We start from the raw sequence: 27,981 nt of genomic DNA, 5'->3' as shown, positions 1-27,981 counted from the left end.
TTTCAGAACACTATAAAAAGGAGGGAAGAGAGGATGCCGTTTATAATGAAGGCCAAAAAGTAAAATAAAATGTTGGATTATAAACATAATTATGGAGCATCAAACACAGAAACATAAGTCTCTCCATTTCTTCAGTTCCTATTCAATCCTCAACGCTTTCTTTCTTGTTCGGACTCCAGTTTTCACTATCTATGGCTAAGAATCACCAATGACCCCTTAACTGTCAAATGTAATAAACTGTATTTTAAGATTACAAGTGAACATGCTGCATTTTAATCTTAATTAATGGCATGAGCACCCGGTCTGCTGAGCCAGAAACCTCAAAAGTTCTAACATAAGTACAAACGGAGTACCAAAAGAAGAGAGTGCAAATGAGGCATTAAAAAAGGAAAAATGTTTGCAGAAATAATGAATCATAATCCTACCTTTGATGGAGAGAGAGGATTTACAATCAAACTCCATGTAAAATAATACAAAGAAAACTACCTAGTCACATCATAATCAAACCACTAATAACCAATAACTATAAAATCTTGAAAGCAACCAGAGACAAAAGAAACAAGGGAACGACAACACAAATAAAAGCCAACTTCTCATCAGAAGCAATATAGGCCAGAAGGTATCTTTAAAGTGGTAAAAAAATAAACTGTCAACTGAAAATTCAATACCCTTCAAAAGCAGAATGGAAGAATAACTTTGCAAATAAACAGAGGATTTAAGAATTTGTTGGGCCAGGCGCAGTGGCTCACGCCTGTAATCCCAGCACTCTGGGAGGCCAAGGCAGGCGGATGACAAGATCAGGAGATAGAGACCATCCTAACATGGTGAAGCCCTGTCTCTAACAAAAATACAAAAAATTAGCTGGGCATGGTGGCACATGCCTACAGTCCCAGTTACTCGGGAGGCTGAGGCAAGAAAATCACTTAAATTCAGGAGGTGGAGGTTACAGTGAACCAAGAACATGTCACTGCACTCCAACTTGGGCAACAGAGCAAAACTCCATCTCAAAGAAAAAAAAAAAATTTGTTGACAGCAGACATACCTTACAAGAAATATAAAACAAAATTACCAGGATTATTTAAAAACATATAAATTCAAAACCGGATCTTTGGGAATGAAAATCACAACAGTAAGTAAGCGGTAAATATAAAATAGTATGCTGTATTTTCTTCTTGTAATTTCCTTAAAAATACTGTTGAAAGTTAAAGTGATGGCACTGAAAGGCAGGATTTCTAACACAGGGAGGAAACATGAAAACAGCAAAAAGAATGGAAGGGGTGGATAAATGATCTCCCCAACAGTTGTGTTTCCTGCTTTATTCTGATAAACCTGATTAACTTAATCTCCCTAAAGACCGATTCACTCTTAGCATGCCAAAAGCAGCAGGTGTCTATACCTGTAAAGCTGGGCACAAGACCCTCTGTGAATTCACCAGAGAAATGTCAGTATTTGAGGCCCTGTCTGGATGACTGGAGTCAACTTATCCTGAAAAGTTCCCAAAAACCATGAACCTTAACCTTAACCTAGAATGGTTCTACAGTCATGTTGTACATGTATGTTCCACATGTACTTTTATATTACATTGTACTTATGTGTTGCACATATGCAATATATATGTACAATCTGTAGAATTTGCAGTTTAATGTATTTTGTGTCATAACAGACATATTCTTGCTGTGCCTTTAATTTTTCTGATGTAACTTTTACTTTACCTAGCATTTATTTGCTGTCAAATTTTCAATCCAGATTATGACCCCAAATAACCACCCTGCATTTATAGAATAATGGATCTGTGTCATTATACTATAAATAGCCTCCACGAACTTACAGCAACTAAAATCTAGCGCACATGTTTTAATAAAAATCTAATTTGTATTAACATTGACAGTTTTTAGATAAGTCAATTTTATGATAGAACAGCAGCCAAAAGCATACTAAATTTTCCATACAAAATGGTCATTTTAACATAAACCATGAGAAAGAGTGCAGGATGCAAAGTAAAGTATGCAGGTTTTGCAGTTTATTTTCTCCCCACTGTCTACAATTCGGAAACCAGAAAACCCAATTCTTCAGAGATTCCATGAATACCTTTAGGTTAAGAGAAAATAAAAGGAAAAAAGACCATGACTCACGGCATGAATTAAAGATGGCTTTGTTCAAATACTTTCCTTTTTCAACAACCCTTCATAACGTAGATTCTGTTTTCCAAATATAACCGCATTATCTCCCATTATGTCCTCCTTTTTATGTACACTTGACATACTTCCAATTGAGTAGTGGGGTCTTTATCACCCTCCCTTTGAATCTAAATGGCCTTTTATAATACCATGAACCAACAGTGTACAGTTTGTGATATTGTACAGCTCCAAGGCTGAACCATAGAAATACCACACACATCTTCCTTGCTCTGTGGGGACACTCATTCTTGGAACCTAGCTCTCATGCTATAAAGAAGCCCAAATTAGCCAGGTGCTATGGCTCACACATGTAATCCCAGCTCTTAGGGAGGCAGAAGCAGGAGGACAGCTTGAGCCCATGAGTTAGAGACCTGCCTGGTCGATATAGCGAAACCCCGTTCTCCACAAAAAGGAAAAAAAAGCAAAATGACAAAAAATAAATAAATAAGCATAAGAAGCCCAAGTTAGATCACATGAAAAAGCCACATAAGGGTATTCCAGCCAACAGCCAAGCTAAGTCCAAGTCATCAGGTGGCATAGCTGCCAGACATGTCAGGGAAGATGCCTCCAAGTGATCTGAGCTTCTAGCCAAGTGCATCTCAAGGTAAGGTCTTCTCAGCTAAGATCCCAGACATCTTGGAATAAGAAACAAGCCACCTATACACTGCCCTTCCAAATTCCTGACCCAGAGAATTCATAAGCATAATAAAATACCTGCTTTACATCACTATGTTTTAGAATACTATATTATATAGCACCAGTAAATAAAATAATGCCACTATGTTATGAATTTTAGCATAATTTTATCAATTCCAAATTATACTCAAATTCATTTATAGTTACTAAATGAGTAGGCTACTGGTATGACATAATAGCTACGACTGCTCTAAATCTATAGACCCTTTATTCCTCTTTATTAATTTTAAATTTAACTAGACCAGAATATAACAATCCTATATCCTAGACTTACCCTATTGGTTACTATCCAAATTATTTAGGTGTTGGAAACAGGTTTATAACATTGAGAAGAATCCACATCCAGACAATGGATTGCTCAGCAAGGCTAGTTTACTTTCTGCAGAAAGGGTGCAACTCACTGGCAAGTCTTGCCACGAGAGCACACCTGAACAAAGGAGACAGGGACATTTATGACTTTCATAACCTAAAGCAATTGCCCTACTGCTGTGTCCAGTTTCCAATGGCCAGAACAGAACCTCACATTCCCTGCTTAACCTGACTGGCTAAAAACTTGAAAGTTTCCTGAATAGATAAGAGGTAAAGAAGACAGGGAAGAAGAGGAAGCTAGTCAGAAGGTCAGGAGGGTTTCCAAATAAAGAATGGCATGCACCAGGGTTTGGAGCTTACCCAGTTCTGTTCAGATATGCCAGAGCGAGTCAAGGTAGCTAATTTAAGATGTAGCTAATTTAGAGAATATATATACATGGGTATATGTTTATGCTAATAGCAGATAATGGCCATAGAGCAAAAGATTATAAGTCCTTATAACGTAGTTTAAGATACAAACTTTGAAGAACTTTCCCATATTTCACAATTCCCTCCTCTTTATTTCATAATTCTTCTTCAAATTTATTAATAGGCCCTTGCTTCGCTGTTTGGCTTGGACTTCCAACAAAAGCAATTTCTCTGGATAGGGTGGAGGAGGAGTTGGAGATAGGTTAGCGAGGGTAGTATTAACAAGCCTTTTTGCTTTTTTGCAACGGGTTTGCCGCCAGAACATGGGTGTCGTGAAAACTACCCCGAAAGCCAAAATGGGAAAGGAAAAGTCTCATATCAACATTGTCGTCATTGGACATGTAGATTCCGGCAAGTCCACCATTACTGGCCATCTCATCCACAAATGCGGTGGCATTGACAAAAGAACCATTAAAAAATTTGTAAAGGAGGCTGCTGAGATGGGAAAGGGCTCCTTCAAGTATGCCTGGGTCTTGAATAAACTGAAAGCCGAGTGTGAACGTGGTATCACCATTGAATTCTCCTTGTGGAAATTCGAGACCAGCAAGTACTACGTGACTATCATTGATGCCCCAGGACACAGAGACTTCATCAAAAACATGATTACAGGGACATCTCAGGCTGACTGTGCTGTCCTGATTGTCGCTGCTGGTGTTGGTGAATTTGAAGCTGCTATCTCCAAGAACGGGCAGACCCGAAAGCATGCCCTCCTGGCTTACACACTAGGTGTGAAACAACTTATTGTTGGTGTTAACAAAAAGAATTCCACTGAGCCACCCTACAGCCAGAAGAGATATGAAGAAATCGTTAAAGAAGTCAGCACTTACATTAAGAAAATTGGCTACAACCCCGAGACAGTAGCATTTGTGCCAATTTCTGGTTGGAATGGTGACAACATGCTGGAGCCAAGTGCTAACATGCCTTGGTTCAAGGGTTGGAAAGTCACCCGTAAGGATGGCCATGCCAGTGGGACCACGCTGCCTGAGGCTCTCGACTGCATCCTACCACCAACTCGTCCAACTGATAAGCCCTTGCACCTGCCTCTCCAGGATGTCTATAAAATTGGTGGTATTGGTACTGTTCCTGTTGGCCGAGTGGAGACTGGTGTTCTCAAACCTGGTATAGTGGTCACCTTTGCTCCAGTCAACGTTACAACTGAAGTGAAATCTGTTGAAATGCACCATGAAGCTTTGAGTGAAGCTCTTCCTGGGGACAATGTGGGCTTCAATGTCAAGAATGTGTCTGTCAAGGATGTTCGTCGTTGCAACGTTGCTGGTGACAGCAAGAACGACCCACCAATGGAAGCAGCTGGCTTCACTGCTCAGGTGATTATCCTGAACCATCCAGGCCAAATCAGTGCTGGCTATGCCCTTGTACTGGATTGCCACACAGCTCACATTGCCTGCAAGTTTGCTGAGCTGAAGGAAAAGATTGATCACTGTTCTGGTAAAAAGCTGGAAGATGGCCCTAAATTCTTGAAGTCTGGTGATGCTGCCACTGTTGATACGGTTCCTGGCAAGACCATGTGTGTTGAGAGCTTCTAAGACTATCCACCTCTCGGTCGCTTTGCTGTTCGTGATATGAGACAGACAGTTGCCGTGGGTGTCATCAAAGCAGTGGACAAGAAGGCTGCTGGAGCTGGCAAGGTCACCAAGTCTGCCCAGAAAGCTCAGAAGGCTAAATGAATATTATCCCTAATACCTGCCACCTCAGTCTTAATCAGTGGTGGAAGAAGAACGGTCTCAGAACTGTTTGTTTCAATTGGCCATTTAAGTTTAGTAGTAAAAGACTGGTTAATGATACCAAGGCATCATAAAACCTTCAGAAGGAAAGGAGAATGTTTTGTGGACCACTTCGGTTTTCTTTTTTGCTTGTGGCAGTTTTAAGTTATTAGTTTTTAAAATCAGTACTTTTTAATGGAAACAACTTGACCAAAAATTTGTCACAGAATTTTGAGACCCATTAAAAAAATTTAATGAGAAAAAAGAAAAAAAAAAAAACAAGCCTTTTCACAAGTTTTTGAACACAGGGTATAACACAACATCCTACAAGAAGAAGTAAACTTAATACTGATGCCAAAGTGTCCTTCCATTTGCCAAACCAGTTCTCTAGCCAGTTTGAAATGGGGTTATTTATTCTGATATTTTGGCTAGTTCATTAGTTAGGGCCATAAGTCTCTGTAAGGCTCTCGTGTTACTTCCACCTGGAGCTGTTATTTGGAACGAAAGCATAGCATTGGGTCCTAATTATTACGCAAACACCACCCTTTCAGCTAACATCATGTCAAGAGCAATCCTGTTTTCCCACGTCATTTCCCACTGCTCTGCAATTCCCTTAACAGCATCCTTGGTATAGTTAACAAATCGTTGTTGATTATAATATACCAGTCTGTTTTTATTTATTGTCACCTACCAGAAGAGTGTTGATTCAAATCCAGCAGCTATCTAATCTCTAGCTATAAATTCATTTTGAACTCCTCTTCGGACCCAATTACAACTAAGTACACATGAGAATCAAAGAACCCATATGGGGCTCTTTATGTATGTCACTGGTGGGTTCCCTCTATCTTTGCTTGATGAAATGCCAAGGTAAAAGGGACAGCCAATTGGACTAGAGTGCAAGTACCACTCCAGTTATTTGACAGTGTCCAGTAAGGGTCCCCCACAATACCACCATATATCTGCTCAGGGATGGCTGATGGAAGACTGATGAGTTAGCTCTCGAAAGTATCCTACTTCACTGAATCCTGTGAAATTTCCAAGGAATATTGAGTTCTCTTCCTCCTGTCATGAGAAACACAAAGTGAACCCTACCTGGGAAGATAAAGGTTGAATGGCCTTTGGGGGCTGACCCTGTAGGGTGTTGGACCTCAGATTACGAGAGAGAGAGAGCTTGGCACAGTCCATGGTTCCAGGCAGTAGAATCTTGAAAGACAGCTTTCATGCATTTCAGGTCTGTCTGGTGAGAGGACCACTTCAGTGGGAAGTGGACAATCTGGGCCTCTGGCCTGCCATGTGCACTAACAGTCGCTTTTATTTAGCACGTGGATGGAATATTTAATCCATTCTAACCAGGCATTTGCATCTTGATACTCTGTCTCGATAGCTAAGGTTTGTTTCAGATCGTTTATCTGCAGTACCAATACCTTTGTTTTATCATTAGGGGTGGGACTAATTGGAACAGCTGATGTTTGATCTAAGACTGAAATGGCTAGGATTGGAGAAGGGGAAGGAGGAAGAGAGAAGGAGTATTTAAAACATACCTACAGGATATCTTTCCTGTTTACATTTGCCCCAGTGCCATATAGGCAATTTATAACAGGTTTGCTATGCATAATTGTAGAAATGAGGATAGAAATGAGGATAGGGTTGCACTGGTAAATTTTGCAATCAGGGGTAGAGGTCCCTTTAATGAAATAGAGGCTAGATCTGAGATCAGTACAAATTCCTCCTGCAGAGGTCCAGTCTCTACATTGGGTCTTGTATAAGACGTTGTCCCAGCTATTGCACGGCTGCCAGTCAGTAGGGACAAGGAATCGACACCTGGGCTGTAACGTGTCCCATCAATGAGGACTGGGAACTGCCAAACTGGTTAGGGGGCCACGGCTTAAGTATTTCTCTGAGGAAGTCAACTGTCTTTGACTATGTACGTTTCCACAAGACATTACTAGGCAAGCATCAAAGGTTATAACTTGTGGGAATCTGATCTAGGTATATTAATGATAAAATGAGGAGTAGAAAAAGGAAGGAAAGAAAAATACTAAGTAGAAATACATCAAATTTTTCTTAATTTCAACTTGGTAGGGCTCAGTCTGGGAACAACTGTCCAGAAACCTGAGAGACTAGATGCATTCTTTACTCAAGTATGGTGGGCCCATCCCTTTTCGGTGGTGAAGACGGCAGTCTCAGTGGTCAGCAGCACAAGTCAGGGTCCTTCCCTGGCTCAAGCTTCCCTCCTTTCCATCTTTTAATGAAGACGTGATCTCCAAGCCAACACTGGTGTACCGGAAATTCCAAAGGTGGCGCCTGTGCTAAAAGACCTCTGGTTTTAAGAGAGGAGACGGTAGAAGACAGACCAAGGATATAACTCCTAAGAAACTGATCTTTGGTTTCAAATGTAGGAATATCAGCTAAGGAATGTAAGTAATGCAGTCCATATAGCATCTCATATGGAGATAAACCTAGGTCTTTCCAGGGAGCCATCCTGATCCTAAATAAAGCAACAGGAAGGCATTTGGTCCATGACAACTAAGTTTCTAAAATTAAATGATTTTCAAGTGTCTAATTCATTCTTTCTACTCTCCCTGAGGTGGAAGGATGCCAAGGAATATGACATTCCCAATCTATGTCTAATGTCCAGGCCAATTTCTTAATGATATCTGCGGTAAAGTGAGTTTCACTGACTGAGTCAATGTTATTTATCAATCCAAATCTGGGTACAGCATGCTCAACTAAGGCCTTTACTACATCATTAGCAGTAGCTTTTGAGAAAGGAATAGCTTCTACCCAATGAGTGAGATGATCAACTATCACCGACAAGTATCTTTATCAGCCTACTGGTGGCATATCAGTGTAACCCACTTGTATACTTTGGAGTGGCCTAAACCCCAAAGTTCTTCCACCCAGAGGTAACTTCTTCAAAGCCTGCTTCTTTGTTTTCTTGCAGATGTTTTCTTGCATCTGTGACCTGCATGGCCAAAGTATAAATTCCAGTACATCCATAGACTCTAAGAACTGCATCATACAAAGCCTGAGGGCCCCAGTGTGTGTTCCCTGGTGCAGATGAGATTGTCTCCTAAGGGGCTTAGAGAGCATCACCCTCTGGTCCAGGAGAATCCATTTCCCAACTGCATTTTTGTTAGTTCCAATTTCTGTCAGTCTCTCCTTCTCAATAGATGAGAAAATAGGAACTGTTTTAGGCGAAAGAAGGCGGGGAGTTAGATAAGACATTAGCTCAGTGGCCACAGCTGCCTTTCTGGCCACCTGGTCTGCAAGGTTGTTTCCCCAGCTTTCAAACAAAAAATCATGTCGATGTCCAGGGACATGTACAATAGCTATTTCTTCTGGTAATTGGAGATTGTTCAAGACACGAACAACCAATGGTTCATGAGCAAGTTCTTGGCGTTGGCTATTCATCAGACCTCTTTTGGCCCAATTTTTTCCAAATGTATGTGACTCCAAAGGCATACTTAAGAGTCTATACAAATGGTTCCTTTTTTATTTTCTAAGTATTTCAAAGCTCAACTAAAAGCAAATAATTCACAACCCTGGGTTATTAACTATTGGGTAATTGCCCTGATTCAATTTCTTCAAGGGTCTCTCCAACCACTACTGAGTATCTGTTATGTCGTTTCCCCTCAAACATCCATGAGGACCCATCTATGAACAGATAATGTCCGGTCTTACAAGGGGTCTCAGACAAATCTGGTCAGACCTTTTTATGGTAATCAGATAGGTCCAGAAATAAATGTTCTGTCTGCAAACCTGTAGGGTTAGAAACATGCAGGGTTGAGTGAGCTTTCAGTGTTATGGTTACATCATCTCTTTCTAGCAGAATGGCCTCACAATTCAGAATTCTAGAATTGGTAAGCCATCTTCCTGCCTTCTGATTTAAAATAGCTTTAACTTAATGGAGTGTACTCATAGTCAAGTACCCTCCAAAGGCAATTTTTCTACTTTCTTCAACTAATAAGGCGGTAGCTGCCAGACTGGATACACTGGGGCTACCCACTAGCAATCAGATCCAAGAAGACTTTAGACAAAAAGGCAACTGGCTGCCGGCGACCTCCGTGAGCACCCCAAGGGTTACCCCCTTATCCACATTCATAAAAGATGGAAAGGTTTCTCTAAGGAGGGTAAAGCCAAGACGGGCAGACATTAAACGTGCCTTCAGTTCAGTCACTTGATCTATCTCATCAGAGGACCATATAAGTGGGTCTGGTCCTCTTTTAGTTTTTCATGTAACAATTTACTTCTTAATACATAGGAGTTAATCCATAATATGCAATATCCAATTAGCCCTAAGAATTTTCTGAGCTCCTGTTTTGATTCAGGTAAGGGTAAAGACACAATCCCTTCAACTGGTTCAGGCCCAATCCTTCTTTTGCCCGCACTAATTAGATTACCTAAATATCTAACTTCTGGTTCAACATGCTGATGCTTTTCCTTTGAAACCTGTACCCCCTTTGAATGCAAGTGACTTAAAAAGTATGTGGAGGCCAGGCACGGTGGCTCACGCCTATAATCCCAGCACTTTACGCCTATAATCCCAGCACTTTCGGAGGCCGAGGCAGGTGAATCACGAGGTCAAGAGATCGAGATCATCCTGGTCAACATGGTGAAACCCCTTCTCTACTAAAAATACAAAAATTAGCTGGGCATGGTGGCATGAGCCTGTAGTCCCAGCTACTCGGGAGGCTGAGGCAGGAGAACTGCTTGAACCCAGGAGGTGGAGGTTGCAGTGAGCCGAGATCGCACCATTGCATTCCAGCCTGAGTAACAAGAGCGAAACTCCGTCTCAAAAAAAAAAAAAAGGATGTGGAACACTCACTCACCTTTTCTATATCCTCACCAGATATAAGAATATCATTCATGTACCATATTAGACATAACTGTGTTGGGCTCGCCACTTCTCTAAGTCTGCAAACCCTTAGGGTAATATGGTTCATCAGTACTGTTGTTTCTGCCCTGTGTGGGGAACCCCCCATTCAAAGGCAAACAGATCTTAACTGTTTTCAGCCAGAGGGCATGCCCGAAAGGCATCCTTCAAATCTGTGACAGTAAACCATTGATGACTACAGGGAACTTTGTTGAGAATAGTATATGGGTTTGGCACAGCTGGATGAGTGGTTTGCACTATTTTATTTATGGTTCTAAGACCCCTTACTGATCCATAGGATCTATCGGGCTTCCTGACAGGCAAGATAGATGTATATATGGAGACATACAAGGCTCTAAAAGCCCAACTCTAATGAGACCTTCAATCACAGCTTTCAATCCTATTCAACCTTCTAGGGGGATTGGGTACTGCTTTCTCCTAGCCACCCCACCCGCACTCCAGGAGTCTTTAAATGAATTTGTATTGGGGAAATCTGGAGCCTCCTTCAATTTCCTTCTCTTGACCATACATCAGGGTAAATTTTCTTTTCATCTACAGTAGTCCACAAGTGTAGAGAGGGAAAGAATCCCCTTGGCCCTACCTGTAGTCCTAGGCCTAACTTCAGCATCAAGTCTCTTCCTAATAAGTTAGTACCTGCTTCAGGGATTAGCAAAAATTGAATATTAGTCATTCAATCTTTATATCTTACCTCTGTGTTTTCTAAAATCTTGGCCTTGAATCCTTCATCCTTTACCCCAGATACTAATAATTCTTTGGAAGAGCAATTTAAGCCATTTGGAGAGATGCATAAGGAAGAATGGGTCACTCCAGAATCTATAAGAAACGTTATTTGTTCATGATTTGGTTCCATCTCCAGATTTATCGAGGGATCTTGGTTGGACTCAAGATGGAAAAGAAAGAGCCCCTGACCCCCCTATTCTTCCTCTACAAAAGCTGGCATGAGTAGAAGAACCTCCTCTGTGGCCTGTTTCAGGGCATTCTCTCTAATGGCCTGGTTTTCCACTTTTGTAACAACTATCCTGCCCACCTTCTCTTCCTATTCCAGGACCCTTCTGCTTTTGTTCATCCTCATCTGCTCTACATTTCCACCTTTTACAACACATACTATGATCCTCCCATGTCCCATTTTGACCTCGCCCTCTCTGTGAATCCGCATTTCGGGGCACCAGTCAGAATTTTGTCAGTGGCATAGTCTGCCCAGGTGAGTCCTGCCAGAAAATCTTTGCCTTTTGCTTCTGTCTCATCTCTTCTCACATACACTTTCTGTGCTTCCTCTAAAAGTTCTTCAATTGACTGGTTCTTCCATCTCTCTATCTTCTGCAGCTTTCTAGCAATGCCAGGCCAACTATTTGGAACAAAATGTAATTTTAAGATGCCTTGCCCTAGAGGGCTATCTGGGTCTCAATCAGCATACTTTCTCATTTGCTCTCTCAATCTGTCTAAAAATTCCATAAGTCATTCATCTTTCTCCTGTTGTACATCGAAGGCCTCAGTAAGGTTTTGAGGTCTGGGTGCTGACTCTCATTTCTCTCGTAATTAGCTCACCCAAGTCTTTCATGTTCTCTCTGTGAGTGGCATTGTTATTATCCCAGTGGGGGTCCTAAGTGGGGAACTCAGTGTCTGTCATAGGGCTTTCTTGGCCAGCATGGTGATCACATCCCAAGCTGCCATGGCACCCCTGTGTATCCTGTTTCGTTCTTCTTTCGAGAACAAAATACCTAAGATCAACATTAACTCAATCCAGGTATATAGTTGGGGACCTAAAAACTAACCAATTGCTCTGCCATACCTTCCAGAGCAACCAGCAGGGGCTTAAGCTCTTTCTTCACGCCATGGGCCTCAGAAGTGGTTAAAAAAGGAGCATTTACGAAGTCAATGGCATCCACTCCTTGTGGCACTTCTCTCAATGGGAAGAGCTGACAAGTGTTAGATAATGGGAGGTTTTGAATGTCTCTTTTACATTACTCTATTTCCTTCTGGAGTCCTCTTCCAGAGGAAGAGCTTTTGGATGGGTAATGGCAAAGATCAAGTCCTTGGGTTGGTAACTCCTCATGATTCAATACAGGAATCCCTACCCCTGCCCGTGAGATGATAGCTTGAAAAAAGGGTAAAAGCAGAGCAACCGCCTGTGGTGGGGTAGGCAAGACTTCCGCCTGCAGTGGGGGAGGCAGGACTTCTGCCTGTGGCCATGTGGCAGGTGCACTAGGAGTTAGAAATGGGGGAAGATGATTTAAAGTGTCCCATTGGTTGCTTTCTCTTTCTAACTTCTTGGCCACATCTATTTCTTGTTTTAAGTCCTTAAAGGGGTCCAGAGAAACAGGCCCTGGCTGCCAGCATAGGGCATACTTACTTCCTCTGAGGACACTGAACTTTTGTTGTTAACATACATTATTAAGAGCTAGAAGACCCAGGCTTCATCTGAGCTGAATGTTGGACAGAAAATGGCAGGTTTTAAGTTTGGCTCCTGGGGCCAAAGAAAGCAACAATATTTGATTATCAGTTGCTTTTTATTATGTTTGGTACTTTCATTCTCTTTCCAGTACTTCAGCATGCGTCCTAATGGACTATCGGGAGAAACTGGATCGCATCTCACTTGTTCCCTGCCTTACTTCCTGTTCCAGGCTTACTAGAAATATTTCCCACATTGGGTGCTAAACAGACTTAATACACCCCACCCAAACCAGAGAAAAAAATCTCTCTCAGCAGACCCAATCCCCCAGATCTCCTGGACCAGGGATGTCTTATCTGTCTGTTTCCCAGAAGCCCCAATCTCCCAGATCCTCCAGATCAGGGATGTCTTCCTGTCTATTTCCCAGGAGGCCCAATTCCCCAGACCCTCCAGATCAGGGCTGTCTTGCCTACCCTGTCCTTAATCAGTTCCTAAGACTCAATTTCTTACACCATAAGTGTCTTGCCTGTATCCTTTTCCCCAGGAGATAACCTTTCTCCCTTCCGTTTTCCCTCCTGAAAGTTATACACATTCATCTCACATTCACTCCGTCTTAACTGTAACTATTCATTCAGACACACATCCCCTTCAAGAACTGATCACACCAAAGAAGTACTCTGCCACCCTCTTGGGTTTTTTCCTACTTTGGCTTGTGCACAAGGTCTCCCAGTCACTACAGTCTTACAAGTCTCCCCTGCATTGCTGAGAATCCAAACATATTCCTTGCACCTGGTTAAGTCCTGGCTCCCTCCCCTGGGGCTACCGCAGTAGGGTGGTAGGGTGCCTCTCCACAAGAGAGGCCCAAGGACTGCCCCAGAGGGGAAACAGAATCCCTGTACAGGACACCAAATTGTTGGAAATGGGTTTATAACATCGGGAAGAATCCACACCAAGACAATGGATTGCTCAGCAAGGCTGGTTTACTTTCTGCAGAAAGGGTGCAACTCACCGACAGTCTTGCACAAGAGCACATCTGAACAGAAGAGACAGGGACATGTATACCTTTCATAAGCTGACGCAATCACCCCACTAATATGTCCAGTTTCCACTGGCCAGAACAGAACCTCACATTCCATGCTTGACCCAACTGGCTAAAAGTTTGAAAATTTCCTGAACAGGTAAGGGGGAAAGAAGACAAGGAAGACCAGGAAGCTAGTCAGAGTGTCAAGAGGGTTTCCAAATAAGGAATGGCATGCACCAGGGTTTGGAGCTTGCCCAGTTCTGTTCAGATATGCTAGAACAAGTCAAGGTAGCTGATTTAAGATGTAGCTGATTTACAGAATATATATACATGGGTATATGCTAACAGCAGATAATGCCCATAGAGCCAAGAGATTGTAACTCTTTATAATGTAGTCTAAGAAACAAACTTTGAAGAAACGGTCCCATCTCTCACATTAGGAAATTGACAAATCTCTCTACTCTTCATTTCTAAGGGGAGTAACATTTTTCTCACCTGCTTTTTTAAGACGGTTCTCTGGATTAAATGCAGTCTGAAAACAGTAAGATACTACACATGTAATATATTTCACTTCTAGAAGTCCTCATCCTCATCAAAAGTCTAAGCTTTTTAAAAGATATCAAAATTTCAGGAAAAGAATAAGCAGTTCAGCAGATAACATGTTGCCACCTATTTGGTAACAATGACTTTATCTTGATAAGATATTTAGGTCAAAAATTAATATTTTAATATGCCTAAATGTTAAATATACTTAATATAAAACCTGCCAAGTCATCCCCCACCATCACCCCCTGCAAGTATTATATTGACACCTTTTAATAAATTGGTTTATGTATAAAAATATTTCCTAGGTCAGGTGCAGTGGGTCAACTCCTGTAATCCCAGCACTGTAAGAGGCCAAAACAGGAGAATCACCTGAGGTCAGGAATTTGAGACCAGCCTGGCCAACATGGGAAAACCCCGTCTCTACCAAAAATACAAAAATTAGCCGGGCGTTGTAGGCCATGCCTATAATCCCGGCTACTCAGGAGAATGAGACAGGAGAATCACTAGAACCCGGGAGGTGGAGGTTGCAGCGAGTTGAGATCACGCCACTGCACTCCAGCCCGGGCAACAAGAGCAAGACTCTGTCTACAAAAAAAAAAAAAATGGAATGCTTGCTAGCAACTACTACTCAGGTTAACAGGGGCTCATAGTATGGCTAACATAGGGAAAAGTTAAACCAAGGGGTTTTATAGGTAGCTTTGTGGATTAAAACGGTTAATTCTAGACAATCTAACAGTAAAATAATTCGTAACGTAACAATGAATGAACCAGTTTAATTACTCTACATTTTCTCAGCTCCTGAGCTATTTAGGTTCTTATCACCAAGCAGCAACTGTATTATCACCAACTAAAGAACATCTTCTCCCACTGCAATACTACACTAAAATAACAGGGGGTATGGGTAGGAGTAGGACTTCTAAAACTCAACAACTAAAAAAACAACAATTCGAAAATGGACAAAGGACTTAAATAGCTATTTCTCCAAGTACATACAAATGGCAAATATGCACATGAAAACATGCTCAACGTCACTCATCATTAGAGAAATGCACATCAAACCTTTATTGCGATACCACCTCAAGCCCATTAGGATGGCTACTATTTAAAAAAAAAATTTAAGTGCTGATGAGGACAGGGAGAAACTGGAACCCCTGTGCACTGCTGGTGGGGAATGTAAAATGGTGCAGCTGCTGTGGAAAACTGTATAGTGGTTCCTCAATTAAAAATAGAATTACCATGTGACCCTGCAATTCCATTTCTGGGTATATACTCGTAAGAATTAAGAAACAATCTCAAAGAGATATTTGTATATTCAGTCATAGCAGTATCATTCACAATAGCTAAAATGTGGAAGCAACCTAAGTGTCCATTGGTGAATAAATGAATAAAACACGGTATATACATACAATAGAATATTACTATGCCTTAAAAGGAAAAAAAATCTGACATGTTACAATATGAACGAACCTTGAGGACATTATGTTTAGTGAAATAAGCCACTCTCAAGAAAAAAAATAATATGACATAAGTCAAATAATAAGACATTTAAGTATGATTCTATTTATATGAGAAATCTATAGACTTGTCAAAATGTGAGAAAGCAGGATGGTGGTTGCCAGGAGCTGAGGAAAGGGAATAGTGAATTACTGTTTAATGGGTATAGAGCAGGCGTCCCCAAACTTTTTACACAGGGGGCCAGTTCACTGTCCCTCAGACGGTTGGAGGGCCGCCACATACTGTGCTCCTCTCACTGACCACCAATGAAAGAGGTGCCCCTTCCTGAAGTGCGGCGGGGCACTGGATAAATGGCCTCAGGGGGCTGCATGCGACCGGCGAGCCATAGTTTGGGGACGCCTGGTATAGAGTTTCGGTTTTGCAAGATGAAAACAGTTCTAGAGATACAGGGAAGTGATGGTTGCACAATATGAATATACTTCATGCCACTAGATTTTAAAATGCTCAAAACAGTATGAATTTTATCACAGTAAAAAAAATTGGGCTGGGCACGGTGGCTCATGCCTATAATTCCCAGCACTTTGGAAGGCCGAGATAGGAGGATCCCTTGAGCCCAGGAGTTTGAGATCAGCCTAGGAACATGGCAAGACCTGGTCTCTATACAAATATGTAAAAATTAGCTGGATATGGTGGTGCACACTTATGGTCCCAGCTACTCAGGAGGATCACCTGAGCACAGGAGGTTAGGCTGCAGCAAGCTGTGATCTCGCACCGGCACCGGCACTGGCACCGGCACCTGCACCTCGTCTGGGTGTGTGAGAAAGAGAAACCCTGTCTAAAAAACTGGCAGGGCAGGGCACAGTGACACAGAACTATGCTCCCAGCTACTCAGGAGGCGGAGGCAGGAGGTTCACTTGAGGCCAAGAGTTCAAGGATTCAGTGCACAATGATCATGCCTGTGAACAACCACTGCACTCCAGCCTGAGCAAGATGGTGAGACCCCCCCATCTTTTTAAAAAATAAAAAATTTTAAAAATTGGGACAAAAAATTTAAATTTCTTCAAAAATAAATGAGGGCCTGACCTCAAACTTGTAGAAATAAAGATACACACAAAAAAAGAACATTCTCATACAATTACAACAGAAGAAATAAATACAATCAATACAGGCTCTCTTCCATATTAGCAAACGAGTTCATTTTTGATAACCTGTTTCTTAACTGTTGGAACTAACAGGCACACACAATGCTTTCAAGAAACACTTGACAATTGCATCTATATAGCAATATTCAATCGTTCACAAATAAAGTTTTCACTAAACACTGCTTTAAATTATAATTCTATTATACACACACCAAAGTTTTTCTAATTTAATGAGATTTAAATAGAACATAGCAAACTTGAGTTATCTGTAGGTGTTTTATCCATACAGAAGTCATCATTTTATTAATAATCGCCAGTGATGATTCCTCTTCATTTTCACTACCACCACCCTACTCAAAGCCTATTATATAACTTTCTACAAATGAAACAGCAGCCCCATCTCCTGCCAGTCTCCCACCAGTATGGAGTTAGTCAACCTTATCACTTTCAATCCCCTTCCTCTGCTCAAAAATGCTCGCCAGCATCCTATCTCTGAGCAAGCCCAGGCTGTTTCCTAGCAAACCTACATTTCCTCAAGCCCCCTCCAGGGCTTACTCTGTTAGAAGCAGTTTCTTCACTGTCAAATCTCACAAATAAATCATATTTTTTTTTCTATTTCTGTGATCACTCACAGCTCTCCACTTTCTTGGCATTTCTTCTCTTATAAATTCTGCCAATCCAAAGTAGGAACATTCATCTTTCAAAGCTCCCTCAAGTCTCACTACAAGAAGCCCTGACTGAATTCTCCATTCGTTAGGCCAATGCAGTAACTGAGCTTTAGATGTACAATTGATAGCACTTCATCATACAAACACATATCTGCTTGCTACTTATTTCTAATGTGAACATTACCTCCCTAACTAGGTAACAAACTCCTTAAAGCACATCTCATACTTCGGGCTTCTCCACAACTAAGACTACATAGCCACAACCAAATAAAGTCCTTATTGTATACTTGTTAACCGAGTTAATGAAAATAATAAAGTGTCTAAATTAGAATATTCCATTTAGATGGCTTTAACATTCATGTGCATATTATTTGAATCCTTTTTAATTGTATCCAGAAACTTAATGTGTGTGTCCCAATGTTCAGGAATTCAAGGATAAAAAGAGAGGTTGATCCTCATTAATTTTTTACCTTTCGGATTAGCAAAAATTAAAAGACCAAAAATACAATGCTGATGAGGATAGAGAAAAAAAAATCTCCACACACAAATGGAGTAAAAATTGGTACAATGCTGTTGAAGCTACTGTCAAATCTCCCTCTAAAGGTGATTATCGAAATACTAAATATTCAATAACTTCACTTCCAGGCATTTATCCTTCATATGTATATGTGAAAGTATTCAGAAATATATGCAAAAGTTGTTCATAGCTGCAATGTCTGTAAAACTGCAAGAACAGTGCCTGATACATGGTATACACAGAAATACTTCTGAATTAATAATTTAAAATGTGAAAGCCACTGAAGATGTACATCAAAAAAAAAATACTAGATAAATTATGGTACATCTACAAGATAACAGAACTACAATAAATCTACTGTAATAAATTTACAGGAAATACTAGTAAGAAAGATTGTCATGGTGTAAAACTCTAGGGAACACTATTCACAGATATTACAAACAGAACCGTGCCCCCACTCCCTCCACCAGATGCTCTGCAGTTGGAAAAGATTTTTAAAATGAAAGAGAAGGGCCCAGCCTGGCTAACATGGCAAAACCCTGCCTCTACTAAAAATACAAAAATTAGCCAGGGGTAGTAGGAGGTGCCTAGAATCCCAGCTACTGGGGAGGCTGAGGCAGGAAAAATTGCTTGAACAAGGGAGGCAGAGGTTGCGGTGAGGCAAGATCATGCCACTGCACTCCAGCCTAGGCAACAGAGGGAGACTCCATCTCAAAAAAAAAAAAAAGAGAGAGAGAGAGAGAGAGATTGAGAGAGAGAGAGAGAGAAAGAAACAGTATTAACATAATATATGCAGAGAAACAAACGATATGACTCTAGCTGAGTAATGAATGAAATAAGGGACTGTGCCTTTCTTACAATTTTTTCTTCCAAATATTAACAACTTTTGTAATCTGAAAAGAACAATATAGAAATTAAGGAATCAAAGGTTCATAAAACTTTGAAGGTATTTCACATAACACCAAATAGCTAGACAGATCAACATTTAGGATGCATATAAACAGTGAACAAAGAGTTAAAGAAGAATCAAGATTATTATTATATGGGGCCAAATGCAGTGGCTCATGCCCGTAATCTCAGCACTTTTGGGAGGCTGGGGTAGAAGGATAGCCTGAGCTCAGGAGTTCAAGACCAACCTGGACAACACAGAGAGACCTCCTCCCGATAAATAAAAAAATCAAGGCCTATCAGAGTAGATCATGCCTTTTAACCTCAGCACTTTGGGAGGCTAAGACAGGCAGATCTCTTGATCCCAGAAGTTAGAGACTAGCTTGGGCAACGTAGCAAAATCTTGTATCTACAGAAAATACAAAAAAATTAGCCAAGCATAATGGTGTATGCCTGTAGTCCCTACTACCCAGGAAGCCTAGGTAGGAGGACTGCTTCAGCCCCGGAGGCTGAGGCTGAAATGAGCCAAGACTGTGCCACTGCACTCTAACCTGGGCAACTGAGCAACCCTGTTTCAATAAATAAATTAATTAAATCAAATCAAATCAGTCAGGTATGGTGGTATACACCTGTGGGTCCCAGAAACACAGGAGGCTGAGGTGGGAGGATGGCTTGAACCTGAGAGGTAGAAGTTGCAGTGATGTCACTGCACTCCAGCCTCAGCAACAGAGCAAGACCTTGTAAAAAGAATAAAAACAAAAGGAATACCTTATATAAATTTCAGAAGCAAGCTAACTAAACTGTTTTTACACATACACATATATGATGAAATAAGCAAAGGAGAGAAACACAAAATCCAAAACAGTAACTTAACTCAGAAAGGAGAGGACTTTAACGATATGGTAATGTTCCTTTTTCAGAAAGTAGCAGCTTCACAGGTGCTCATTGCCTTGAAATTCTTTATAATGTAACATGTTTTATATACATTTCCTTCGTACAGACAGAATACAAATGTTCAAATTAGATGATTCCCAAAGGATCTCATGTTTTTTAAAAATTATCTTTAAAAAATGAAGAGGAAAACAAGACTGCCTGTGAGAGCACATCAGGATAGTTATTTAAGGAAAGAAAATGGAGATTTTTGCTAGTTTGTTTTTGGATTAGAGAATTATCCATTTTGTTAACAGTAGAACCTTAGCTACAGAGTACTTTAGTATTATTGTATACACCTGTTTTCAAGATACCACAATTTTGTCTTCAAGTGATTTAAAAAAAATGTTGTATCAACCCTTTTGAATAGAAATAATCCCAAGCTACAAAACTATATACTAATGTATCTTATTATTATACTTCAAGTTCTGAGATACATGTGCAGAACATGCAAGTCTGTTACATAGGTATACAGGTGCCATGGTGGTTTGTTGTACCTATCAACCGATCATCCGCATTAGGTATTTCTCCTAATGCGTTCCCTCCCCCTAGCTCCCCATCCCCTGCCCCCGACAGGCCTCAGTGCATGATGTTCCTCTTCCTGTGTTCTCATTGTTCAGCTCCCACTTATGAGTGAGAACATGCAGTGTTTGGTTTTCTGTTCTTGTGTTAGTTTGCTGAGAATGGTGGTTTCCAGCTCCATCCATGTCCCCGCAAAGGATATTAACTCATCCTTTTTATGGCTGCATAGTATTCCATGGTATATATGTGCCACATTTTCTTTATCCAGTCTATCACTGATGGGTACTTGGGCTGGTTCGAAGTCTTTGCTATTGTGAACAGTGCTGCAACAAACATACGTGTGCATGTGTCTTTATAGTAGAATGATTTTTAATCCTTTGGATATATTCCCAGTAATGGGATTGCTGGGTCAAATGGTATTTCTGGTTCTAGATCCCTGAGGAATCACCATGCTGTCTTCCACAATGGTTGACCTAATTTACACTCTCGACAACAGTGTAAAAGCATTCCTACTTCTCCACATCCTCTCCAGCATCTGTTGTTTCCTGACTTTTTAGGGATCACCATTCTAACTGGCAGCAGATGGTATCTTGTTGTGGTTTTGATTTGCATTTCTCCAATGACCAGTGATGAGCATTTTTTCACATTTGTCGGCTGCACAAATGTCTTCTTTTGAGAAGTGTCTGTTCATATCCTTTGACCACTTTTTGATGGGGTTGTTTTTTCTTGTAAATTTAAGTTCTTCATAGATTCTGGATATTAATCTTTTGTCAGATGGATTGCAAAAATTTTCTCCATCTCTGTAGGTTGCCCGTTCACTCTGACGATAATTGCTTTTGCTGTGCAGAAGCTCTTTAATTACATCCCATTTGTCAATTCTGGCTTTTGTTGCCATTGCTTTCGCTGTTTTAGTCAGGAAGTCTTTCCCCATGCCTATGTCCTGAAAGACATTGCCTAGGTTTTCCTCTAGGGTTTTTATGGGGTTAAGTCTTACGTTTAAGTCTTTAATAAATCTTGAGTTAATTCTTGTATGGGGTGTAAGGAAGGGGTCCAATTTCGGTTTTCTGCATATGGCTATTTGGGCCCTTGCTATATATAATACTTGAGATAACACAAAATATAAAGTCACAGGGAAAACTTTTGGATGCCATCCCAAACCACGGAATATTCAATTTAGAATCTCCTGAATGTCAAGATGACAGATGGCACACAACCTGTATGGATCCTGCTCTTGGGCAACAGAAGCACACAACTGTAAAGCCTACCCTGATTAAAAGACAGAAATACTGTCTCAAGTATGAGTATCCCCCAATGTTTATTTAAAACTGTTATCTGTATCAGTATCCCAATGTTTGTTTACAACTGATCCTTCACTAGAAAAAAAAAGTTTGGTTAAATTGAATAGAATGTGGTAACTGCCAATTCTGAATAGCCACTTCATGAAAACAATACATAATATTAGACAGATGAAGGGGAGGAGTATTAACTGGCACAGTGCTCTTTATTCTCTCCATTTTGATTACAAAAGCAGGCCTTACAATATTGATTTCATATCATACGCGTTATTTGCCAAATTTCAAATTTGTCCTAATTAGATAATAACATGTACTGTTGTTAATCCTCCCTACAGATGTCATTGTTCTTGTGCTTATTTCCTCAAAGTCAAACTCTGATCCTGTCATTCTCTTATAGATGTTTTTAATGTCATCACACATTGTCTCAAAATGAGTGGTAGCATCATATGTGTGGGAAATAAAGATCTGGCTTTCTGTTCGCAAGTCTTTCGGTACCAGGAGGTCACTGACGCTAACAAATTTCTGTTCAACTGGTTCTAAGAACGCCAAAGCTGGTCTGATTTCCTCCTCTGGCTCCTTGGTTTCCACAGTTGTATTAACTACGGCAATGTACTTCCCTTGTGCGGCTAGATTGTGTGCAGCAGAGACCATGCAGACTTAGATATCTGATTTTCAACTGACTTGGTTCTGTAGAATAATGATCTGGCAGGAATTGGCATCATTGGTGTTCTTGATGGGGTGGCTGAGGATGAAAATAACTCTGATCACCTGGCTCACCTTTCTACCTGATCTTTTACACAGCTGGGGTTACAGATGAACTGCCTACAGCAAGTAATTTCTCCTTCAGAGGTTACACCAATTACTTTTCCATTCTGCACAATGATTTCTCCAATGGGTTTAGTCAGCATATAGGTACCTCCATAAATAGCACTTAGCCCTTGCAAATCCTTGGGGCAGTTCTCCAAGGCCATAGAGTGGATAAAGGTATGGGCTTTTGCCATATCTTGGCAAAGACTCTATTAATGGTTTCACAACATGGTTGGTCTAAGTAATCATCAGTTCCGTAGAGTACAAGAGCATAACCAGAAAGATCTATAACATTTTCACCTAAATCAAATTTCTTATACACCTCTCACATTGTGGTATTCTTAGGATCAATGCCTTCAAAAGTTCTCAGATCTTTTTCATCGAAGTCGGCAGCATAAACTAGGAATTTCCTGAAGTCACATTTTTCAAACAGTCCCACTAAGCTAGACACCAGAGCTTCTGCTTTAGTGGAAGGAACCTTGTACATTTTCCCACCCTCATAAACAAAGCTCCCTTCAGTCACTTTAAAATCCAAATAGTGAGTTACCTCTGCATAAAGCAGCATCCTAACCAGCTGACCATTTGCCATAAGGAATTTGGGAATCAGGTCAACACTACAGTCTCTTCCTCTCCCCATTGACTCTGGTGGTGATCCTGGTATTTTAAATCTTTTGTATAAATCTTCTAGTGGTGTTAAAGATGCATTCTCTCCTCCACAGTAAGGGTTTCAACCCATATAAAGAACTTTCTTGCTATTCACTGACATTATACCTGATAAGATACATTCCATCAGACTGATGTCCAGCACGATCACATAGTATTCCTCATTCATGGCAGGGCAGGCATGGACACAGGACCCGAGAAAGGAGAAAGCGCAGGGGCTCCATGACCACGCTATGAGGCTGGGAGGCACTCTCAGGCTCGAGGGAAAGGGGAAGAGAGAGGAGGGGAAAATGGAGCTGGTGATGAGGCGAAACCAACCACCACCTCAGAAAAGAAGAGAAGCACTAATAATGCATCTTCTTAAACAGAATATAGTCATTCCGGTTTTTTGGCTTTGTTTAGATGTAAATAAATGTGCTATGCTGTAACAACAATTCCCTCAACAATAAAGAAATACATACAGCTATTGGTTTCAAAATCCCAAGAGGTTCCAGAATGACATTTTTGACCTTGTGTCTGTTTTTCCTACCATGGCTCTTCTAGTCTCTCCTTTGTTGTTAACTAATTCCTACTCAACAATACACTGATGGCTTAGAAGTCATTTAACTAACTGTGTATCAATCACAATATACAGCCTAGCCTTAGAATGTCAGGAATATGTGCACTGTAACATAGATTTGATCCCATCTCTTTTGACTTTAGACTATTTTTAATTCTCAGTTCCCAAATGTGAGAAAAGTTTGTCCAAAGCAGTATTCTAAATATGTGATTTTCATTGAACTTCTAAGTAGTTTCAACATAAAACCCAATCATTTAAAAATGAAGGCAACTTCTGAATGTAACTACATTGCCCTAGATGCTGTGGCTCTAAAAATATTCAATTAAAGGTCATCACTAGCATGATTAAATTTTTTCCACTTTTACTTGGCAAACTATGTGGTATCTTGCTGACATTTTAACTTTCTACCTAAATTCTACAATTTCTTATATCCAATTGTTTTATCAATCTGACATCGAAAGATTACACCTTAAGAAAAATCCTTTTTTTTTTTTTTTTTTTTTTTGAGACATAGATTCATTCTTGTTGCCCAGGCTGGAGTACAATGGCATGATCTCAGCTCACTGCAACCTCCGCCTCCCAGGTTCAAGCAATTCTCCTGCCTCAGCCTCCAGAGTAGCTGGGATTACAGGCATGAGCCACCACACCCGGCTAATTTTGTAGTTTTAGTAGAGACAGGGTTTCTCCATGTTGGTCAGGCTGGTCTTGAACTCCCGACCTCAGGTAATCCACCTGCCTCAGCTTCCCAAAGTGCTGGAATTAATAGGCATGAATCACCGTGCCTGGCCCTTTTTTTCTCTTCAGGGAAGACAAGATAAGAAAATGTTTATAAAAACAGTGACAGGCAGGATTCCTGAAAAACATTAACAGTTTTTAGTTCAAGGGTAAAAAGTGTGTAAGCCATGAGGCTATGTGTATTTAAGCTATGAAGCATTCTAATTTAAGCTATGAGCAAAATGAAGGGAGTTTAGTTACTCTTCAACACAAAATATCTCTGTCATTATTTTATCTAAGCCAAATGAGATAGTTGTGAACACCAAATATGAAATATTTTATTTTAGTAAATATTATAAAGAGCATACTATTTAACTTTAGTGAGGTTAACGAAAGAGAAACCCTATGGTAAATATAGCAAAGTAAGAAAATTTCTATTTGTGAACAAAGAAGGAAAGTAAGGAAAGAGAAAAGGACAAGGCCTCTCCCACGTCTCCTTCTTGGAGTGCCACTGAGCAAAGGCCTACTGCAACATCTTCAGTTAGTCCCCAGTCTTCTGTCCATGTCTCTAAAACACATTCCGCTATAGCTACAGACCTTCCACTACCCTACAGACCTTCTTATCCTCTCTGTCCTGTACTTAGCCATATTACTGAGGAGTCTCATGAAGCAGGGCTACCTAAGCATATCACTAGTCTGAATCTTTCCCAGAAGCTATAGAAAGCAATAAATTTGCTAGTCTTTCAACATAAATAAGGAAAAAAAAACACTGAGACAGAAACATATAAATGAGCCATGACACTGTGCGTGATGCTGTCCAAATACTGTGACAAAGGAGAAGTTAAAATTAGGGAAATATTTTAACTAGATAAATCAACTGTTTAAAAGAAAGTCTAAAGATCAAAGTAAAATCATAAAAGACAACCGCGTAATAAGCATTTAAAATATTTGGTCCTGTTACTAATTTTAAAAATAAAAATTTAAGCAAGATACAAGTTTTCTTCCAAAATTCCCCAAAATTTGTTTTTAATAGCACCAAATAAAGGCAAAAAGTAATGAGATATGACAGGCATTCTCTCATTTTGCTCGTGAAATTTAAACTGGCACTAAAATAATTGGGCAATATGTTATCAAGAGTCTAAAATGTTCTTACTACTTGATTCAATAATTCTACTCATATGACTTTGGAAAAAATAAAATAAAACATGAACAAACACTGAATCCTTATTTCAAAGTGAACATAATAAAGAGACAGAATGCAATAACTCCACTTGCTTGGTTGACTGGTTTTGCTAAAACATAAATAAAGCAAAAAATTGAAGAAAAAAAATAGCCACCTTGCCTGCCACTAGTCAGGCCATACTAAAGCCCCATTAGGCCAGGCGTGGTGGCTCAAGCCTGTAATCCCAGCACTTTGGGAGGCCGAGGCGGGTGGATCATGAGGTCAAGAGATCGAGACCATCCTGGTCAACATGGTGAAACCCCGTCTCTACTAAAAATACAAAAAAATTAGCTGGGCATGGTGGCACGTGCCTGTAATCCCAGCTACTCAGGAGGCTGAGGCAGGAGAATTGCCTGAACCCGGGAGGCGGAGGTTGCGGTGAGCCAAGATTGCGCCATTGCACTCCAGCCTGGGTAACCAGAGTGAAACTCCGCCTCAAAAAAAAATAAAAAATAAAAAATAATAAAAAATAATAAAGCCCCATTAACTAGCTCTATCCCTCACAAGCTTCTGACTTAACCAAGAAAGACTGCATTATAATCCCTCAAGACAGAAAAAAAACACAGATATGTTTAAGTTTTCACATGACTGCAAATAAAGAGGAGTTTCCCAAGACAGAAAGAAAAGCAATCTTACAGATTAACTATGAAATGCTAGTTCCCAATCTGTTTTATAAAGAAATTCAAATATCTCAGTAAATAACTTCATTAGGCAGTAAGAATTATAGTAACACAACAAAGTTAGCAAAAATTTGTTAGTCACATGTATCAATTTTTAATACCATAAAATTTCCCAAATTTTGTAAGCAATTGATGGGCATTAAATAAAAAGCTTAAAAAACGTGTATCAAACTCCCTGTGCCACTTTAGAAATAAAATAAACATAAAAGGTTTATTTCTTAGAAAAGCAGTTTAAAAGCTACATTAAATAGAAAATAAGTCCCTTTGTAAAAGTATGAAAAGTATCAAAACACAAAATCAGGATCAATAAATAAGATTTGTGTCTGCTCCCATTCACAGAGAAGCAATCTGAGTTTTTACATCATAAGAACGCTTAAGTTCCAGCCAGAGCAACTAAATACAAAAAAAGAAATAAAAGGCATGCAAATAGAAAAGAAACAAATAAAATGATCTCTGCTCACAGATGGTAGGCTCTTATATATAGTAAACCTTAAAGATTCCACACACAAAAAACTGTTAGAACAATTCAATTCAGTAAAGTACCAGAATACAAAATCAACATATAAAAATCAATTGCATTTTTAAAAACTAATAAGAAGATGAAAAGGAAATTATGCAAACAGTTCCATTTATAATAGCATCAAAAAGAAAAAATATTTCCAAATTAACCAAGAAAGTGAAAGACCTGTACAATAAAAAACTACAAAACATTGCTGAAAGACATTAAAGAACACATAAATAAAATCTTACTCAAGGTATTAAAGAACATATAAATAAACAGAAACATAGCTCACATTCATGCACTGGAAGACCTAAATTTTTTTCTCCATGAGCCTATGTGGGAAAAGGAAGACTTAATATTGCTAAGATATCAGTACCACCCAAAGCAATTTACAGATTCATTGCAATTCCTCTCAAAATCCCAATTTGTTTTCCAGAAATAGAAAAATTCATTCTAAAATTCACATGGAATCTCAAGATTGAAGAATCAAAACAATCCTGCAAAATAGTTAAGAGCTAGAGAATTCACTGTTTTTGATTACAAGACATATTACATAGCTACAGTAATCAAAACTGTCGGACTGGCATAGAGACAGACATCCAGACCAATAGAATAAATCAACGGTCCACAACCATTTTGGCACCAGGACCACTTTCATGGAAGACAATTTCTCCATAGTCCCGGGGAATGGTTTACAGATGAAACTGCTCCACCTCAGATCACCCATTAGATTCTCATAAAGATCGTGCAACCTAGATCCCTTACATGCACAGTTCACAACACAGTTCCTGCTCCTATTAGAATCTAATGCTACTGCTGATCTGAGAGAAGGTGGAGCTCAGGCTGTAATGCTTGCTTGCCAGCTGCTCACCTCCTGCCGTGTAGCCCGGTTTCTAACAGGCTGTGGATGGGTGCCAGTCCATGGCCCAAGGGTTGGGGACCTTGGAACAGAGAACCTGAAAATAAAACCTCACATACATGGTCAAATGATTTTTGACAATGGTGCTAAGATCCTTCAATGAGTGAAAGGACAGTCTTCAACAAATGGTGGGGAAAAAACAGATATCCACAAACAAAACAAAGTTGGACACTCACCTAATACCATACATAAAAATTAACTCAAAATTGATCAGGCTTAAATGTAAGACCTAAAACTATAAAACTCTTCAAAAAAAACAAAGGGCAAAACCTTC

General features: G+C 40.0%; 1 protein-coding gene and 2 pseudogenes across 11 annotated transcripts in view; 1 reads left to right on the top strand and 2 right to left on the bottom strand.

Moving 5' to 3' along the window:
• Positions 1 to 27,981, bottom strand: part of PIAS2 (protein inhibitor of activated STAT 2) — a 139,363-nt gene that overhangs the window by 81,638 nt on the left and 29,744 nt on the right. The window lies entirely within an intron of this gene.
• On the top strand, positions 3,902 to 5,653 carry LOC101036173 (elongation factor 1-alpha 1 pseudogene; annotated as a pseudogene).
• LOC141580785 (rab GDP dissociation inhibitor beta pseudogene) lies at positions 20,378 to 25,872 on the bottom strand (annotated as a pseudogene).

The sequence above is a fragment of the Saimiri boliviensis genome, chromosome 13 (genome assembly GCF_048565385.1).
Source record: "Saimiri boliviensis isolate mSaiBol1 chromosome 13, mSaiBol1.pri, whole genome shotgun sequence".
Lineage (NCBI taxonomy): Eukaryota > Metazoa > Chordata > Mammalia > Primates > Cebidae > Saimiri > Saimiri boliviensis.
This window is presented reverse-complemented; position numbering and strand designations above follow the sequence as displayed.